At 34.2% G+C, this 20,926-nt stretch overlaps 1 protein-coding gene across 4 annotated transcripts in view; it reads right to left on the bottom strand.

Moving 5' to 3' along the window:
• LOC108752459 (lachesin-like) overlaps positions 1–20,926 on the bottom strand; it is a 158,871-nt gene that overhangs the window by 54,681 nt on the left and 83,264 nt on the right. The window contains exons 1-2 of one of the 4 annotated variants that reach the window (XM_018493283.1): positions 9,944–10,036; positions 8,528–8,656 (exon numbers count right to left, since the gene is read on the bottom strand). The gene's annotated coding sequence lies outside the window, so the exon portion shown is untranslated. Of the gene's footprint in view, positions 1–8,527; positions 8,660–9,003; positions 9,025–9,943; positions 10,037–20,926 lie in introns of those variants that run through there. The other 3 variants (XM_018493284.1, XM_018493282.1, XM_018493281.1) reach the window with 3 other exon arrangements.

Genomic DNA, 20,926 nt, shown 5'->3' with positions numbered 1-20,926 from the left:
TTATCTCAAATAAGTGTAATGATAAAAAAATTCATTTTTTTTCATGCAAATTTTTCTTGTAAAATTGTTGTCAAATATTAATTTCAATCTTGTAAAAAAAATCGATTGTACTACAATATTGTATATGTATGCATACGTCTGGAATTTATTATGAACTAAAATATCCGAATTTTATCCATTGTTGTGTCACGGTGTTCTCGATTAAAATGCGAGGGACCATTGTACGTTAAGCTTCGCATTTATCCTGCTTTGTCACTTTATCGCCGATTTTGATTCTAGTGTTCTGCAGAATAATACCGAAATAGTGTTGTTTTATCGACTGTTTATTTCAGAGATTTAGCTTGTCGAATATAGGATAACTATCGGTTATATCACAGTCCAGCAGTTCAGTGTTTCATAATGAATTATTTCGTTTCCTATTATAAATATAATTAGCAGACTTCAATTGTAATTTAAGATATCTCAGTATACATATGTTCACAGATATTTGCAGTTTTTTAAAATAATTCCAAGAGGTGAACAACTCTAAATAAATCAGTCTACTTCGAAAACTATTTCTTTTTTTTTCCAAAACAAAGATAATGAAATTTTAAGTAGAATGGACAATTTTCGAAATAACGCTGAACTATATATGCTATTAGAACCGAATAATTTAAAAGGTATCTATTAACCAGTCGAAGAATAGACAACGTTAATTTGGTTAAAACACTCTTTTCAGATAAAATGAATTACATATTAGATTCTTACAATAAAAATATATCGGTAAGACTGTTTTAAAATAATTTTCAGATATAATAATGAAAATTATGATATAGATTTTATGTTACTTTTAATTGATATTAGCTAGGCTATTACAACAGCAGAAATAAATCTGCAGTAAAAGCCTTTGACGATCGATCGACGAATATATCGACTGTCCTGAGGCTTCTATATTAAATTTGAATGCTATCATAGGGCTAAAGCCTCAAAATCCCGGCGTGACCGGTAACACGGTATATCCGGTGTCGGCCGGTGATGGGTGGGCGCGAATTAGCACGATTAAGATGCTATCGCATCCGAGTGGACAGGAGAAACCCGGGGAAGGATCCGCCGGGGCGTGAAGGGCGGGCACCGCATCGGAGGGTGGGTGTCCCGACCTCAAAGTAACTGGCAAGTGGAACGTTCGCGGTTGCAGTCCCGTGTGGGTATATCCTATGGGTCGCGACAGTGGTGGCGGTGGCGGCAGCCGGGGGATGATGGTGCACGGGGCCGAGCGTGTTGCCCCGGATTACGGGCGATGGTGCGGCCGGGACCCGGCTCGACTCTCTTGATGCTGAGTTACGTTCTACTCTATATCCCTCGAAGCTATTACACACGCTGCACGTCCCCATAAATACGACGATACCGGGAATCGTCCTCGTTATCCTGCCAGTCTGTTGAAGCGTATCCGTCAAAGTATCACTTCCTGATCCTGCGTTTGATAATGGAAATCGATGGAATAAATTTGAATTCCTGCTCATCATAACTTAGTGTGGCCTGATTGCAATCGTTAATGACGAGACTTGTCTATACGAGACAATTTTCGAGACTGATTTCAAGCAGGATAATCCTGTTAATGATCTATCTATTGAAAGTATTGTTTGACCAGAGATATATGTATATATATGTGAGTTATTGTTATTGTTACAATAAATTAAATATAAATATAAATAAAATATAGATAAAATTACGGATAAATAAAATAATAAAAAGAGTGGTAGTTTTTCCTCTGTTAAAATAAAATATAAAGGTATGCATGTGCGAGTGTATCGTACAAATTTAGGTTATGCTTTCAGTTATTACCAACGCGAGGTTCAATATAAAGCATCATTGCAATGTGTAATTATTGGTATAATATTTACCACGCACACTCTTGCACACGCATGCTTTTGGAAGTCATGGATGGTTTGTGCAAATATCGAAATTACGGTCGCGATATAATCATTATATTACTGCAGTTATCCCAATACTATTAATCAGATGAAAATCCGAAATCGAGTCGTGATCTAACCACTTTACAGTCGATCTACTGCGAAATTCAAAGAATAAAAACACCAAATCAATATCAACAAATTACTGTCCGTAGTTATTTTGCTCTGCAAAGTTTAATTTTAATATTGAAATTACCAGGGAAAACGTTTCCTGTAAATAATAATTGCTTTTATTATTTATTAAGCGTTATAATATTGTTAAAAATGTCCTCAAAGCCATTAAAAGTAGATTTCTTTTTTTAAATCAATAAATTTGTTACAAAATTCAAAAAAAATTAGTTACAAAAAAACATTAAATTCAACGTTTTTCGGACAATTCGTGTTTTTGTATGAACGTAAAGTTACTTTCATGTATCCATGTGATATTGTTGGACATCTGGTTTCGCACAAAAGTCCACAGAACGTATTCAGACGAAAGGCTTATCTTGGCTCGAGAGCATAGGTCCCGAAGTCAAAAGGTTGCGGTCCGAGGACAATGCTGAAGAGATGATGACACCATCGATAGCGCCTGTTAGGTTTTGTATTTGTCGTTATCGTCGACGCGTTCGGAAAGGGTCACACGATAGGAACGACCGGAAAGTGCAACCACGTGCTCGTTAGCTACCGTACATGTCGACAAACTTCAATTATAGGACGACGGAGTTTCCTATAGGACATCGACGCGCACGTGAACTTGCAGAGACTCCGCAACGTGTTTGACTCGTCTAATATGAAATCGGTACACATTTTTATTATATTCAAAATAATTATTAGATATTATATACACTCTGTAAAGTTAATTTCATTTTAATCCAGTTGTACTCTCTAAACTTCTTGAAATGAAATTTCACTCTAAAAAAGTAAATACTGCTACTACCGAAAAACTCTGTAAGAGTGACAAATTTTCACTCTTTTTTTTTAGTGAGATTTCACACTTTTGAAGTGAGAGTTATTCCAAAAAAGGAATGAGATTTTACTCTAAGAAATACTTCCTTTTGGAATAAATCTCATTTAAAAAAAGAGTGAAAATCTGCCACTCTTATTCAAAAGTACAAATTTTTCACTCTTTTTCAATAATGGCAATATTTTAACTCTTTTGAAGTGAGATTTGATTCTAAGAAATTTAGGGAGTATGAAACTTTATAAACATGGAAATTTTTGTGTGTAATATATCTTACTCATTTAATACTACTAAATTTAAATACACATAATTATAATTTTTACATTAAAATAAACATTATTATTCTTTTCTCTTCTTCTATTTCCTTCTCTTTTTCTTTATGTCTAATTGTATCACAGTTTTCGTAAGATGTATTAAAATAAATGTATTAAATAAGTGTATATTGTATTAACTTCAATAAAATTAGATATTAAACTTAAATATCTTATATTCAATATTACTAATATATGTATATACACTGGACAACAAAATTACACACAACACCTATTCACTCTGCAAAAATAGACAAATTTCAAGATACAATAACTTTATCAGAAATTGTCGTATCGGGATGTTCAAAAAAACATTTTACAGGTTGAAACGTCTACTTTTCAGATCGCTATTAAAAAACGATTTCATGGAGATTTCATGAAGTTACACAAACATAAATAAAGATATAAAATCTCAAAATTTTTTACGAAGTTTGCGAATTATTCAACGTTGAAGCAAAAATGGTCCTTTTGCTTCAACATTGAATAACTCGATGAAAAAAAATCGTACGGAGCTTCATAAAAAGTAAATTAAAGGTAAAGATTCGCTATTTCAAATGATATAAATCGCATTTGTATACAATTTTTATTCCACTCCGTGAAGCTTCGCAAATTTCATAAAAAATTTTGAGGTCTGATATATCTTCATTTATGTTTACGTAACTTCAAAAAATCTCCATGAGATCGTTTTTTTAAATAGCAATCCGAAAAGTAGAGGTTTCTATCTGTAAAATTCTTTTTTAAACATCCCGATATGACAATTTTTGACGAAGTTATTGTATCTTAAAATTTGCCTATTTTTGCAGAGTGAACAGGTGTTGCGTTAATTTTGTTGTCCAGTGTATATTCTATTGAATTTAATCCAATTGTACAAAATTTTTGATAAACACATTTTTTAAATAAAAACTTTAATATAATTTATTTTATAGTATTATTCAATATTACTAAATTTACACACATACGCACACATCGTCGTTATAATTTATATATATTAAAATAAAAATGATTCTTTTTTTCTCTTTTTATTTCCTCTCTCTTTTATTTACATCTGAGATATTGCAGTTGCGACTTAGTAAGATGCATTATGATAAGTGTATAATATTAAAGACTTAAAAGAGTCAAGGCACGAATTGAAATATGTTTCCAGTGGAAATCGAGCGTTTCCAATGGCGCGCTTTGATTTCAGTAACGAGAAAATAATGTAAAAGTTAGTCGACCTTCTCCACAATACGCACTATGCCACGGTCACGCTTTTTACGCTGATGAATCGACAAGTCCTGGGAATTTATGGGACCGAACTAGAGCGCATATCGATACGTCCGTTCGCGCGATCAATCGGACCCGCAATATTATCGAGATGTACGAATGCGATCGACAGCTGCACGTATCGTGACGACTGCGCAGCGCGACTCGGCGAAATTTAATTTCGAATAATAATCTGCGGCCGCGCATGACGGAAAAGTACGAGAATATTACCGATATTACATTATCACCGAAATTTCATTCCAGCAATAATATCGCGGTCACCAATGGAAAAGTGAGAATGTTACTGATATTGTATTGTCCGTTGGAATTTAATTTTGACAATAATCCCGTGATCACGATGTATAGCCAAAAATATATGGCCAATATTAAAACGTTGACAGCGGTCAGTATCACAAGAAATTTAGCGTAATTTAGCGGTATCCATTATAATCGTACGTTTATTATTAACATTAATATCTACTACATACTATGTTTTACATTATTTGCAATGTGACGAACGCGTATCTACGTGGGTTTACTTTTGAACAAGATATGTATGTTCATTTATTTCAATTCCACATATTTGCAAAATCTTTTCATTCTTTATATTTTTATAAATTATTATCTTCAAATTAAAGGTCATTTATAAATATACCTAGTGATAAACTACGAATATTCGTTATGCTATTTAATTCCATGACTGCTTTTTTGAAAACTTATTGAGGGACCGCTTTGTTATATGATAAATCGATAGATATTCAATCACGCTATTACACACCGCCGAGCAGCTCGAATGCGCGCGAAATTGATGAAAATACGCGGCGCGAAATCGCATTTCAGTTAAAACCCATCGGCTCTTACGCGCGCTGTAAATATGCGTGATACCGGTAATTATTTCGTTCTCTCGGTGCACCCTTCGTCGGCCGGAAATCCGCTGCAGTTAATGCGGACAATAAAACCAGTCAGTTCGACTGCCGTAATAATATTTGAGGCCCGAAAACGTGTCGACCAAACTCAATTTGCCGGCAATTCGTCGATCAGTGCGCTGTCGTCCGCGATAATCCATGGACGTCATAACTTTTACGAATTTTAAAATCATCACGAACATGCAACTGAGCGCGATAATGAACTTTTACACGAGACATCTCAACTGTCGAAATATTTTTCGCATCCATTTTCCAGAAATAACAAATGTATATGAAGTTCAACAAAATTGAAGATACGCACCTTTTAAACTATGCAGAATACAATATTTTATATGTATATATATATAAAACGCTTTGCACTAAGAGAAATTCAAGTATAAGAAGAATTCTCTCCAATCAGATTTTCATTAAAAGAAATCCAAATTTAGTTAATGAGATGTACAGACGACAAATGTACTTATACCAATGAAAATTAATAAATCATATTTTCCATGGCGGCGAAGAGGTCAAACATGAATTCAAAGCCACTAAATTCTCAATTTAACTCTTGTATAGTACTCTCATGGTATTATTGGACTTGAATTCGTCGGTACTTGAACGAAATTTCATTTGGCTAGAATAACCATTAATTATGCACACGTATTAAATGATGGGCAGTATATTTCAGTCTTTACATTAGCCACTTAATCATGATAGCAGATATATTTAATCAATTTATTTAACTTATTAACAAATGAGTACTAAATAATATCCAAAGAGTGATTATAAAAATAAAGAAAAGATAACTTCAACATTTTAATGATAAATAATTATTAATGCTACTTCTCGATACAAAATTTCCCATAACTTATAAAAATGTTAAACATGTTTAAAGGCGTAAAAGAATAATAATTACGAGCTCATATATTTATGCACGCAACTAAAAATAAGGAAAAGCTTTCTATTTCCAATAATGAGAATTTAATCTTCTTTTATACGTAATAATATGACGAAAAGTGTAATGCATTACACTATCTTCCTCAGTATGATTTTGGAATTTTTGACAGTGTCGATATCGTTATTTACATTGTGATTATGCGAATATTAATATATTGTATGTGATAAAAAAAGCTACGACAATGTAATAATTCCGATAACTGTCATTGAGAATTATAGAATCAAAGTACTGAATTTATTTAAAACTAGCTATCAATACATAAATTTTAAGTACAAGTGAGCGAAGTTATTATTTAGCGCTAAGTTATGCCTTCAGTGGTTATAGGAAATCTAATCTGTCATGTTAAAAACTAGAATAAACGGAGACAAGTTCTTAAAAATTCTATCTTTTATATATCAATTTAGATCTCCAATTTAGTTCAATATTATATAAGAGAGAGCGTAATAAATGATTTCAATTTTTAGAAAGTTTTGAGTATCATTTTGTTTATTATACTTTACTCAGATATTACGAGGAGACATCCCAAACAACACAAAATCTAAAATTGACATAAGGCGTCTTTAAGTCGTCCTTTAGACATTTAGAAAACGTCTCATCACCCGATTTTAAACACTATTGGTTATCTGGGATACACACAATTAGATTACATATCTACTCTTACCATTTCAAGATTGAATTTGATGGTGTGCTTATCCTTTCTTTTGTTTATTAAGTTAATTAGATTATTTATATTTATATTTATTAAAGATCTATTATAAACATTTTGCCGTTAAAAGTGTGAAATGTATGCAAAATTTGTGTTATTATACATTAATTAAGAATAGTCTATTTTCTTGTAAAATTTACGTATCAATAGCAATATTGTATTACTTAAAATTGATAACGTTTTAGGATTAAAGGTACAGATTCCGTTATTAAAAGTTCTCTCATAGCAGCATTCGTAAAACGTTAACTTCGTACCCGCCAAAGTAACATAACACGTGGACTCGTTAAAGCACGCGGCAAAACTTTCCACGTGAATATCGAAGATATTCGCTATTCAGACTCCACTTGAATCGGTCAAGTAGTATACCGCTCGGATTCGTGGACCGCCGTGCGGAGTGGGCGGATTTCCGACCGGCGTAGCCATGGTGTGGGGTTTAAACTGTCTGCGAAGTTGGCTCTCGCGCTCCCTTTTCCAACCCTTCGCTCTTTATCGTCGACTCCGCGAGCATCGTTTTCATCCCTCTCTCATCGGTGAGGGATGCATTTGGTCTGCGTGCATCTATATATCTCCCCCTCTCCCCCCCTCTCTCTCTCTCTCTCTCTCTCATTGTGAATGTGCACGCGCGGGCCAATCACCACAGACAAAACTCACCCCGACATGTGTGTCAAACTGCGGTGAGGTGCTTGTGCAGCGTTTATGTGCGCGTGCATGCCCACCGTTAAAACCGGATGACCCACGAAATATCGGGGTGGCTGGAGTAAACGCGATTACCGTCGATATCCTCGAATCGTGCGCTCCCAGCAGGATTATAGAATTCATTTATTGCACGAGTGTATTTGTTATTTCTGCAGTTCGTATCGTCGCGATGCTAATTTAAATTAAATAAACTCCATAAGACGTTAAATTTAATTCAAAATTCTTTTCCGTGCTACTCTGCGATTTCGCGACTATGCATCTCAATCTGGAATAGATGGATATCACACTATGTTGCTAGTTCTAGACTATATTAGAGAGTACTCTGTAACGCATGAATATACCATTAATACGCCTGTAACGAGCGAGCAAACGGCTTTGCGATAACGTTGCAGCAAGATCCCTCCAATATGACCAGCGGCGATACATCGATTATGTGAACTCGCAAATTGCGAGCGTGTGTCTCTAGTGCGCCTCGCTCTGCCCCCTCATCTCTCTCTCTCTCTCTCTCTCTCTCTCTCTCTCTCTCTCGCTTTATTAAACTCTTGAAATTACATTCCGCAGCGCGTGAGCTTGATAACGATGTCTCGTTTTTCGAGCCAACGAAGCAGCCCCTCATCGAGCGTGGGAGTGCGATTTGCCGATCGATAACTAATTAGTCGTGCCGCGCGAGATTTTTAAGCTGTCGCAACTGGCGCGGAAGGTTTCTCATTAGAATGATGGTTATGTTCTCTCCAACATTTCAAATGATATTTAAATCCTACTCCCGAGATCTCCTCTCTCCGCAGTGCAGATATTCGAGGCGCTTACGTCCTGAACTTACCTATTATCCCCTGGAAGTGACCCGTTAGCCGCTTACCAGCAAGTTATCCGCTTCCCGAGTTAATTTAGGCATGCGTTCTTAGCTTCTCGTTTCGTTTGTCGCTAAGAACTCTTTCCTGCTCATACTGACCTGCTGGAACAAAAAACAAATCTACATTGAGAGTCCATGAGATTATTAATATATGTATTCAGATAGAAAGTTTCCTCTAAATCAGAATTAATATTGATTGATAGCGACAGGTATTCGCAACAACGCGAGATTTATTTTATGTATTTAAAATTTTATTCGTTTTCTATATTGTATTGCAATTTTTCTGTATGTCTACGAAATTGTATTTAGGTAGCAAAAATCGTCTGCGCATTGCTCTATGCCAGTCTATGCTATCGGTATTAATCTTAATTAATAACAAATAATTAATTTTAGATTTAATTTTTTATTTATACATTATATATGTATATATTCATATCTCAAATTACCTAATTATATCACAATTTTCTTCATGGAATTTTGTATGGATATCTCTCATAATTTTATATGTAGAACTGTTAAATATTATAGCTTTTCTATGCTATAACGTCTCATATATCATAACATTTTAAATTAAATAAATAATAATTAGAGAGATCCTGCATTTTTGAAGAGCCTGGAACGTTATTCTTTCACGCGACCTAAAACCTCTCTCCTGTCGGTAATGTACATAGCGACAAAAACTAAGTATGCCGGTCTTCAATAATTGCGAACGCGAAACCTCAATCCGGCGGCGAAAAATTTAATCCGGAAATTTCGGTTCTACCTGGTATTTAGGTCGGGCTGCACTTTTACCGCACGCCCAATATTTTTGAACGCGCGTGACATGCGTACGATGGCGCGTGCACGTGAATCTCTCGCCACTGAAAACCCCGTATTTCAAACCACAGTAAAGCTTTGCGGTCTACCCGGCTAAAATTTTTACTTTCGGTGAGCCAGCTGTCAATCATAAGATTTAATCGCTTCAAAAAGCGAATATGGCGTCCTATATATGAAACATTAATAAATGCCGCTCTTTATATCTGTGACAGGAGTTACGATTCAATGAATTTTTGTATGCATTATTATATAAATTATAATATATAAATATTATATATACATATATGTAATATGTAAATTATTATATATAAAATATTTACCACATATCTTTCATACTTTGCAGGTATGTTAAATTCAATTTAATTTTTCCTCTTGAATATAATTTATAAAATACATTTTTCATTTAATTATACCTTCTTAGACATTTATTCTAGAAAATCTCGCGAAACACATTTTGAACATCACGTCTGTCCGACAAGAGGAGAAATAAAATAAAACGCCGATTCTTTCCTATCAATCAGTTTGATGTTACCGCACATAGATCATCGAGGTCATAAATCTTCAACTCACGAACATCGGCGCTTCTCGATGAGTTCGTCCAAAGAATCAGCACACATGCATTCGCATTTTGCAAAGAAGCATGCAGTGACGGACTGCTGCATATTTAAAATCGCCTTTGTCGCTCAGATACAAATTAGATGTAGGTGGTCGCTTCGGCGCATTCAAAAAACTACAACAACCTATAAATTTGGAGCGTCTCGAAACAGTCGGAGAGTCGCTTCGTTTTATCTCACCCCTTTCTCCCTATCTCATCTCAACTCCAGTTCGCGGGGTGAGCCGAGGGCTTTCCGGGGATTAACCTTACCCGCGACTCCGTGCCAGTAATTTCCAATTCGACTGCCCGACCTGATCTCCGTGTTAATTAAACCCCTCCTCGCTAGTTATATTGCTATCGATAGCTCTCGCGGAAGAAGTTATACAAAGCTGAAAAGTTTTTAATCAAATATAGTTGATTTCAAACGGCTTGAATTGGTCGCACTGACCGATTACGATATTTTGCGCGGTAATGTTTATTAGTATCAGCGTAAAATATTTACAATAAAAATAAATCTTTTGCAACGAACCACACTGCAAATTTAAATGTATGAAAAAGTAACTTCAATGTATGATTAGTGATTTTCGTATAAAAATAACACACTGGTACTGCATACAAATATGGATTTACATATTTAAACGTATAGCATAATGTCGTTTTTACACAGAAAACTAAATAACACATATATATTGAAGTCATTTTTTAATCTTTTTACACACTTAGGCTTCAGAGTGTAAGTAGTGTAAAAACCTATAACTAACTTGGAAAAACTTCGTTAAAAATGTCGAAGTATGACAGAATTTGAAGAAGTTAAACTGTTTAGTTTGCCCTATATTACTAAAAATCTTAATGACCTTTAACCTTTTATAGTCAACTGATTTGACTTATACTTTACTGTGAAGTAATAATAAGTAGGTATCTGTTGTCGCAAAAAAAGAATTTGAAAAAGTTAAGCCAAGAAATTTTGCAAACGGTCGGCCAACACTGTGAAATTATAAAGTAGTTTACTACGCGCGCCGCACTACTTAATAAAAGTGAGCAAAATCCATTTTAATTGTAAGATTTTATTGTTCGTGTAAATAGAGAGTGAATATTTAATTAAATATAAGAATATTTAATTCTCTAACATGGTACCGATGTAAATTCCTCGATAAGTAGATTGATTCGCTCATACGAAATCGAGAGATTTCCAGACGGATTATAATTAATTTGAGATTATTCAAGTTAGTCGGATTGACGTTGTTGTTTCCTATTCCCTTTCCGTCTTACTACTAGACTGCAAATGAAAAGAGAATGCTTAATTAACCCTGCTTACCGTACTGGATGTTAATGCGATTGCTTACCGCTCTACTAAAAATGTAAAGGTAGTCATGTTTGAAACTAAAAAGATCTTTAATTAGCGTAGTGCGTGTATCAGGGAAATCTAAATTATGATCTTAATTATGTGAAAGGAGTTAAAAAAAAGAAGTTAAAAAAAATACAATTGATTAAAGTCAAGAAGTTAATCATTCAATAATTTAAAGCGAATGTTTTGTATGATATAAAAGCTTCAATATTTCAATATAATTATTATTCCGCATTTCCCAGATATAAAATAACTATCTCTTTCCAACATAGCGCATATTAAAATGTATATTACCGTTAACGTCGATGTTCTCTGTTCCGCTGAGTTCACATTACTTGCTCTATAATTAAACATCGTGTTGCAAATACATTTCTAATGTTACCACAGTGCATGTTACAGTAACCATAGCAATCCCCATCTCGAAGTAGCCGTAACACGTGGCCACGTAAAACCATTCAATTACTTCTAACCAATTTTCCACGTGCGGCTTTTGATATGGCTTTATGCTTGGTGATCATATTAAGATGTACAGCAAGTTGCGTCCGGTGTACTTTTGCGAGATGAAAACAGTAATTTCCTTCTCTTCTCTTCATTACTTCTCTACATTCCCTCTATTTTCCCCCTTTTTACTGCTCTTTTCTTCTGTTGTTGCTTGTCGCTTAGCTTTTATACTAATTCTTTCACATATTTTGTGCAATACACTTGCCTTTTATGCTTTTTTTTTCTGTTGCAAAGCGTTACTAGAAAAAATTTCTAATAATTTCTACAATTTAATTTTACGCGATTAATTTTTGCACGAGTTTGAGATAGACGGCTTTGTCCGTTGCTGACCGTTCGCTTTATTACTCCTCGTTTTTACCCCTTTTTTGCTCGAGATTTGTAGTCAAGCGAGCGAATTTCCATTCTTTCATCGCGTTACATTCCATTCCGCTTTTATCCACGAAATTCGCCTCGCTGCTTTTTTTTTATCGTATCTTTGCCCGTCACGTTACTTATCCTTCGCCTCGCATTCGCATTCCGCATTTAACGCTAAATATGACCAACCGGCACGACTTTATTCGCGTAATATAAAAATCGTGTTCAAGAATTATAAAAGTCAAACAGCCGTGTATAAACGTTAAATGCATCGCGCACGTTTCCATCTCTGTATTCTTTATTTTCTTACACTTCCCCTCTCTCTCTCTCTCTCTCTCTCTCTCTCTCTTTCTCTTTTGTAATCTCTCACATTTTCTCCGACGTTTGGTGTTCCGCGTTTCAGTTTCTTCGATATCATTCTCTCTTTGATATTCTCGTCATTTTCGAATTTTCTCTGCGAATTTTTGCTGTCATCTTCTTCTCTGTCGACGCATCTTCAATTTTTCATTTCTCGATCGAACACTTTTTCGTTTCCTGATATTTGCGTTTATCCTCCCTCCCTCCGTCTCCCTCTTTTATTTTCTCTTGTCGATTCGTCTCTTCATTCGATTCCATAGTCCGATAATCCACACTTTCGTGTCGCTGCACGCGGATCTATTTCTCGCTTTGTCCGTTTTTCCATCTGCTTACTAGTAAAATCACTACAAAGAAGCGGATAGAAAATTGATATTGTCCGTTGATCAATTCTTATCTTTTTTTTTTTCCGTGATGTATCGAGTCGCATAGTGTGACAAACTTTAAACCAAAATTGCTTCCGATGAAAACGTTATACTAATGCAATAAAAGTGAATAATAATTATACATTTTCTTATTCATTTAATATAGAAAAATTATTTTATTTTATAATGTTTCTTCGATATCTTAGACTTAATATTCCGAATACCTAATTAAGTATCATGAACAAGAACTATGTAAATGTTATTTTAGCTTTAATAGTGAGAAAGCACGTCACGACGTTTGCTACGTTTATGTTCTCTTCGGCATTTCAATGAGATTCTCTTCTAACCGCCGCTAATGTAATATTCCGAAATGTCTCAGACGAAAGGCCAAACATTCAAGATATATTTTACGATAAACGAAAGTGCATTCCGCTGCAAATAAAAGCAGCTGATACTGCAACGATATTGCTTTTCTTCCCGCAGTGTTATTATGCCACATTTTACCTGGCAATTTGCAATACAACAGTCGAAATATTGAACTGTGTTTTAGTGCAAAAAAAAAACGATTGCGAAATATAATGATATTTATTGTATAGTAAATGTTTATATTAAAAATTCTAAATGATTCTTAAGTTTATATAATGCGTTTAGTGTAATTCGTAAGTTTTATATAAAAACGTATCGACAAACATTTATTATTCAAATATCTAGTCAAAATATATAACACTGAGAAAAAATTTTGTTCAACTAACTGAACACATTTAATTGTTTGCAGATTTAATTAATTCAACAAATTTTATTTAATTGAATTTAACCTGTTTAACATTGAACAGTTTATTAAGGAGACTATGGTTAATCAAATAAAATTTGTTGAATTAAAATCTGGTTATTTCAGTAGTACCATTTTAGTAGTACCTAAACTACTAAATGTATTTAGTTGAACAAATTTTTTTTCTGCGTTCACATACAATATTTAACACACATTTATATTCAAGAAGACGTATCTATACTTAACACGTAATATTCTTAATAAAGAGAGAAAACATGTTTGCTTATTAAAACGCTTATTCTACTTCACATGATAAGTCATTACATGTAGCAATTGATATTATCTAGTAGCTATTCAATAACGAAACAAATTTATTTCAAAATATTAGGTATCATTAGCGCACAGACTAATGGCCAACAGGCCGTTCACCTTAAATATCAATGTTTAATGAAGGATAACGTCCTCGGACAATCGCGACGAAATGCATGCGATGGAGCGCGCTAAATTATGGTATGAGTGCTGTCAGCGCGGAAGCACGGCTTTAAATTGATTTACAGTCGTACAATCAAAAATGCAAATGAGTAATCAAGCGCGTATTCACGTGTCCGCGCCGAATGCCGATGATACGACGTTCGAGTCGCGTCATGATTACGCGATATAAAATGATATCAAGCTCGCGTCGTATTGTCACGCGCATTTCTCGCCTGTACTTACCCTTAGAACAGGACATTTTCTATAATCGCAGATATCACACATAATTTGTCTATTTGTATATAACTTAGGGCTGAATATATTTTAAATGCAAATATTTGCATTTAAAATACAGTATATTTAAAATACAATTTGTATTTTGTGTTTTAAGTTCTTGATAAATTATCAATTTGATTTTGTATTTCAGGAGAGCACACATAAAAGTATTTTGTTCAAATACTTTAATATTTTTTGTCCCGTCTAAAGTACATACGTTAAAGAGTAATTGTTACAAAGAAATAAAAGTGACTGCTTCTTCTATAGAAACTGCAAATGAAATAAAACTTCCGCGTAACATTGTAACACTTAGCTTCGTTAAGAAAGTTTAACATTATATACTATCGTAATTAAAAAATCAAAAAGGTATTTTATGTTTCAAATAGAAAAATTTTTAAGTATATTTTATATATTATATTTTATATTAAAAGATTGAAAGTATTTTGTATTTTATTTAAATATTAAAATTGACAGTATTTTGTATTTTAAATACTTTAATGTTTTTTCACAGGTCCAGCCTCGTATATGCCAATATCAAAAATTAAAACAAAATAAAGCATAAAACAAGAACATACGCGCAAATTTTTGGATAATTTTCAAAATAAGAAAATGAGATTTTGCGACAAATGATGAAACCGTGTATTTTTAATCCATCGAGGTCTCTCAGAATTAATACGTTCTTGATAAATTATCAATTTGATTTACAAATATTTCATTTAAATCACTTTTGAGTAGAAATTGAATTTTACGCATCTTCTTCTGTGTTCGCGTAACGAATGAGTCCAAACCTTTTATAAACAAAAATTATTTCTATCAATTGATCTGTCATTACTATTATAGCGATTATAAACCGCAAATGTCGAGTGACATTAAATATTTCATTTAGCTCACAGTTTGCATGCTGTATATCCTGTAGTATTTACAATATACGATTGCATGAAATAATTTACGCAAATCGACTGGAAAGCGATAAATTACCGATTAATTACTATTAAAGAGCACCGTTAAATCAATCAATCGCGCCGTAATTCGTGTTTACGTTTTATTCGGATGGAATATATTGGCCATTGCGAGCGTCGCATTGCTGTGAGGGACCTCTTCCTCCCCAAGTTATTGTTTGGCGCATGTTACGTGTTTGGCGATGTGTGAGGCGATTAAAAATAATATTTCCACTCACGCGGTCTTTACGCGCAAACAATGCGGCACCGTTGTACAGATGGCTCGCGCTCTGCATAATTTCTGGTAATTTTAGATCGCCGCGATAAAGCGGTATGTTCAGGAGAAAAAAGGGACCGTAGAGAGTCCGTGGACTTTTCAAAGCTATTACTCGCATGCGTGCGTTTCTTGTGTTACGCGATGGAGCATCGGATGTCAATTTTATGGAACAATAATTACCGAGAATATACGCTATCCGATCGTGTTAAACAAACTTGAATTTCTTGATATTCGGCGCCATGAGTTTAATGATGACTGGCCGTTCACTTCGTCTATGCTAATTATTCAATATTATTATCTATTCAGGTAAAAAAAAGTATATATCTGAATTTAAGTATATCTAATAGGTATATCTAAAGTATGAATTGACAGCTGAATTATTATAGGCGTAAAATTGTTCCAATCCCGAAAGAGTGGAACAACGGAGGATAATCGTACTTGCGTGTATATGTATGTATGTGAGTGTGCGCGATAGTGGAAAACGCGAGGTGCATGGGAATTAATTTTGCAATGACCGCGGGCGCGGGTGCCTCGAGTATCCGTCCAGAATGCGTTATACGTTTTTATTATTTCTCAGGACTCATTGTACTCTGTTATTGATTCCCCTGCAGCGCAGGGGAACCTAGCTACGATCGCAATAAAAGTCCTCCGCTCGTATCCTCAAGGATACAACTTCATAATAACGCAAATCGAAACGTTCCCCATTATTTGCGAAGAATGGCTCTCCTTAATGATTTTAAAGTGCTTTCTACATTCTCACATATCGGTACTAATTTCGCTTAATGTAGTGTTGCGCGATTAAAGCAGAAACATTTAAACATAGCATTGCATGGAAATTAGAAAACACCTGAAAACATTCGTTATTACAATAAATAAGATATTCGCGTAATGAAGAATATTCCTAATTAATAAGCGATAAAAATTATAATACAATTAGAAGTAGTCGTTGAAATAGTGTGACCTAAATAATATTTATAACACAAGTCTAATAATTTGCTATATATAATGAATGTAAAAAGTGTAGAGTAATTTTTAATAAAAATTTTTTATTAAAAGAACCTTATTTGTAGAAAATAAATATCAATTAGCAGTTTTATACGTTCGCTTCATCTTAGTACAAATAAAAAGTTTAAGCTTTGTATGTTCCTAGTCTCAATTTTTCGACTGTACGAATACTTTTTGTACATCCAAATAATATAATTTTTAATTTTTAAATTTTAAGATAATGTTTTTTAATTATTGATATATAATAAATATATAATAAATATTACATATCTTTTTAGGTAAAATAATTTTGAGAAAAATACAATGTATTTTAATCTTTGTTAATAAATAAATGTTTACTTAAAAAAATAACATTTTTTTAAAAGATAGTACTTTTTGCACTCACTGTATGTCTCTCACATACAAATGTTTATTGACTTTATGGTTGCCATAACGTCTTTATTCCAAATTAACAATTCTCAGGTTATTCTTGTATCCGCAGAAAAGTTTCGATGGAATTTCGAGGGAAAAAACCAGCGACTTTATTATTAAAAAGACCGTGCAACGGAAACGTATTATGAGACAATAGCCACAGCTGCTGATTGTCAATGTCGGTCCCCAGGCTTTTCATTCCTCGTCGAGAGGTATCTGAATGCCATGCATTGAATTGATGTCCCGAGACGGTAGGAAGCTCGTTAAGCATCGCCCGGAGTTCTTTTTGGGTCCATACCTTCGTGCGTCTCGATTCAACTTTCTGGCCCATCTCATATAATAGTATACATATGTAAATATATTATATGACGTATATGTAATGTTGCACATGAAAACTCATTAAAAGCGCGGTCCTTTTGGCACGCTTTATAATTCCACTAAGGATGTTTTTCGCTAAGCAGGGAATCTTAGTGGGTTAAAAATCTGCAGTGCTAGAATACCGTCTCATTTAAAAATACGACTTTACATACATTCATTTTTTATATAAAAATGCAGATATTTCTTCTTATTATAATTTTTAAATACAGAAAAATCTAAGTTATATGTAAATTTCAATTTAAAAACAATTTTTCTTTCCGAAAAAAGATTTCCTTTTTTAAATTGTTCATTGTTTAATTGCATACGAATTAATTTCATTTGCACTAAGATTTTATTACGACAAATCTCGTTGGATATCTCTAACTTGATTTTATCATAGGAATTTCGTTACGTCGAGTATTGATTTTCGATCAAACTTCGTTAAAGTAAAGCTCTCGTTCTGGTGATTACAAAGAAATGCCGTTATACTAATAGGATTCTGCACACTTAATGGAAACGGAAGGATATTAAACGCTTCAGATTTTGTTTCATATTTTACTGTCGATATTAAATATTGATATTTTTTTACGTAAATCTAACTAACGCCTATTGTTTCTCCAATGAAATTCTTTATTCTGTAGTGCAATAAATTCTAGAATAGAAGAATTTTTATATTTTTACGTGTATAATTTTTCAAAAATTTCTGATTGCGGCACTTCTTTCAAGTCGAGCATCGCAAAGTTAAACAAATGTTACAGCAATCAGTTTGACGTTGTTGTTCCTAATTATATTCTTAGTATAGTAAAGTAATCATAATCGTGCATCGCTGATTTAGCGACTTGTTTCGCCGTCCTAATTTCGCGTCTAAGTCGACCAGCCACCTCGGGTGGCGGAAGCTGGCCGGCTGACAGCAAAGTACATCTCGCTTGGGCCAGGGATGTCCCAGCTGGTTCCAGCATCAGTCGTCTTTCGCTTATCTAACTTCCGGGATGCAACACTCCACGCCAAGCTCACTGACTGTGTTCGAACTTCATGGCTACTCCTCGCGCTCTAACAAATAAGAATGACGTTGTAACTTTGCGCAGTTACGATGGCTGAATATGCGGCTGGAGATGGGAAGATCTCGGAACAAGAGGGATCGTGAGATTCCGGTGCGAGGCTGCTGATGAGACGGCAGGAAGCGCCGATCCTCTCAAATAAATCCTTCGACCGGTCGCAGCTTGAGAGACGACATCTGAGCGAATTTGAAACCGGATCTCGATTCAGCGCGCGCTGAAGGAAGATCCTGATGACGGAGAAGATTGCGACTGTCTCTTGAACGGATTTTTCATTCATGATTTTTCATTCGGACTGCGTCGAATGCGAATTTCGGAAGAGCTCACGCATCTAATCTGCATTAATGCGCTCGCTGCAAAAGAGAAATTCCGCGTGATGGAATTCTTGATTTCAGAGAACGTGTCAAATAAAATGGCCGTCCAAACTCTGATCGAAAAATCAAATACTTGTTGTAATATAAAACATATTATTCAATCTGCAATCGTCATATTTGCATAAATTAAATTTTATGTGAACATTCCATGAAAATAAAGCTTCAATAAATTACTTTAATATTTAATCTCGTATTTAATATAAAGTACTTATAGAAATTTGATGCTATAAATGCGATTGTTGCGATACATTTCGTTATAATGATTGTAATGTTTTTGCATTTGAATCATATTGATTGAAGCGGATCCAAAAAGACTACAATGAAATAAAGTATCAGTCCAAGTTTTAAAATTCAGATGACAGGTACGTCGTTCACCGTTGTTACTAATAAAAATTAAAATGATTAATTAAAGTATTATTATTAAAAGGTGTCGCCGATGGATAGATTATTCTTTATGAACTCCGCTCGTCGTTCACCGTGTCTACTTATTATCACCGACAAGGATCGTTTAATGAGAGACGGCAGTTCGTGTTATCATTCCCCCTTCGAGTTTATCGATCCAATCCTATCTTCTGGTCCCACCAAAGCTTGTCCTTTGACAAGTTCAGTTCGACAGATTAAATCTTCGTCCGCATTCATACTCTTCAAGCAAAGTCCTTAAAACTGTCTTATAATCGCCATGGGGAAGTACGCGCGGCGCGAAAGACCATTAATCAAGTCTGATAATGAGACAATATCCGAGACATTCTCGAATAGACAGCTGCGATAGAAGAATCGCGCGAGACCATTGTAACACTATATATCTAAAAGAATATAATAAAACTTTACTCGTCCGTGAACTCTATTTTTTACACTTAATAATCTAATTAATTTATTAACGATCGTTCAATGTTAAATGACACATTTTGTAAAATTTTTCATAGCTTAAGAACGATTATATATTTTGCATTAGTTACAACATTTGTGCATGCTTGTATTATTTTTATAATAATTTTTTCCACGATATGATATATTATATGTAAATTTATTGAAACATTTTTTTACGTCAAACATATTTTATTTAGTTTCAAGATTCTCTAAAGCTTAGCTTGAAGTAACTCAATTTTCCTCACAAACAAGATCGATGAATCGTGCTCCATGAGGAAAACTTTGAAAAAAATTGTGCCAAGAAGAATACCCCAAAATCGCGTAGCCAGATGGTCGGAAAAAGAAATACCACTAACGAACATCCTGTCGCGGAGATATGCGACGGTAATTTTTTCTCGGTCTAGAGCTTTCGCGCGAAAAATTCGCTTGTAGAATGAGGATCAGGAGTGACAGGAAGTCGTATTCCCTTCAAAATGTCTTATAGGATTTCGCTGTACTTCTCGAAGTACGATTTAACAAACTTCAGTCTGCGCAAATTGTTACGTTGCACGGTATAATAACGGTAGAGGACCTCGACCAATATCTCGGCGTTACATTGATTGTTCCGTGAGCGAAATTGCTTGTTATCTCATCGCACGTGCCGGAAACGCCGATAGTCTAACGAGAATGCTTGCAAAACGCTTCATTGTCAAACACACAATGGAATCGCTTTTTCATATTGAAATTTAATGAGAAGTATAGATCGACAAGAAGAAAAGATAGAGATAATTAAACAATCTCGAATTATGAGAGTTTTGGTAATAAATCATTCCATAGGAGAGAAATGTTATAAATTATAAATAAAGAGAAATTACATCAAAATGTTGATAAAAACATAATCAACATTGTAACTGAAACAAAGCTAAAACAATAGAATAAAAGTTTGTACAATGTAATGCATATTTTAATATCCACATCTAATAAATTTTTTTTATGAGTTCATCTTTTTTCTTAAAAAAAAATTAAATCTTTTATTCTACTTTTACTACATTCTTTAATCTGGAGCGTTTTGTTTATCAGTAGCCTGATTTTACTGCAGAATTATACCAACGCTTTTATCCGAGTTCCGGAGGAAGAACGGAATCCGCATCTGTTATATTTAGTTTCCGATAGAAAGCGGAAATAAATGCATCTATTGGAGAGAAACGCACGAAAACCGAATGATACCATCCTGTGTGTTGCTGATGACAGATGCGTTTG

The sequence above is a fragment of the Trachymyrmex septentrionalis genome, unplaced genomic scaffold, assembly GCF_001594115.1.
Source record: "Trachymyrmex septentrionalis isolate Tsep2-gDNA-1 unplaced genomic scaffold, Tsep1.0 scaffold60, whole genome shotgun sequence".
Classification (NCBI taxonomy): domain Eukaryota; kingdom Metazoa; phylum Arthropoda; class Insecta; order Hymenoptera; family Formicidae; genus Trachymyrmex; species Trachymyrmex septentrionalis.
This window is presented reverse-complemented; position numbering and strand designations above follow the sequence as displayed.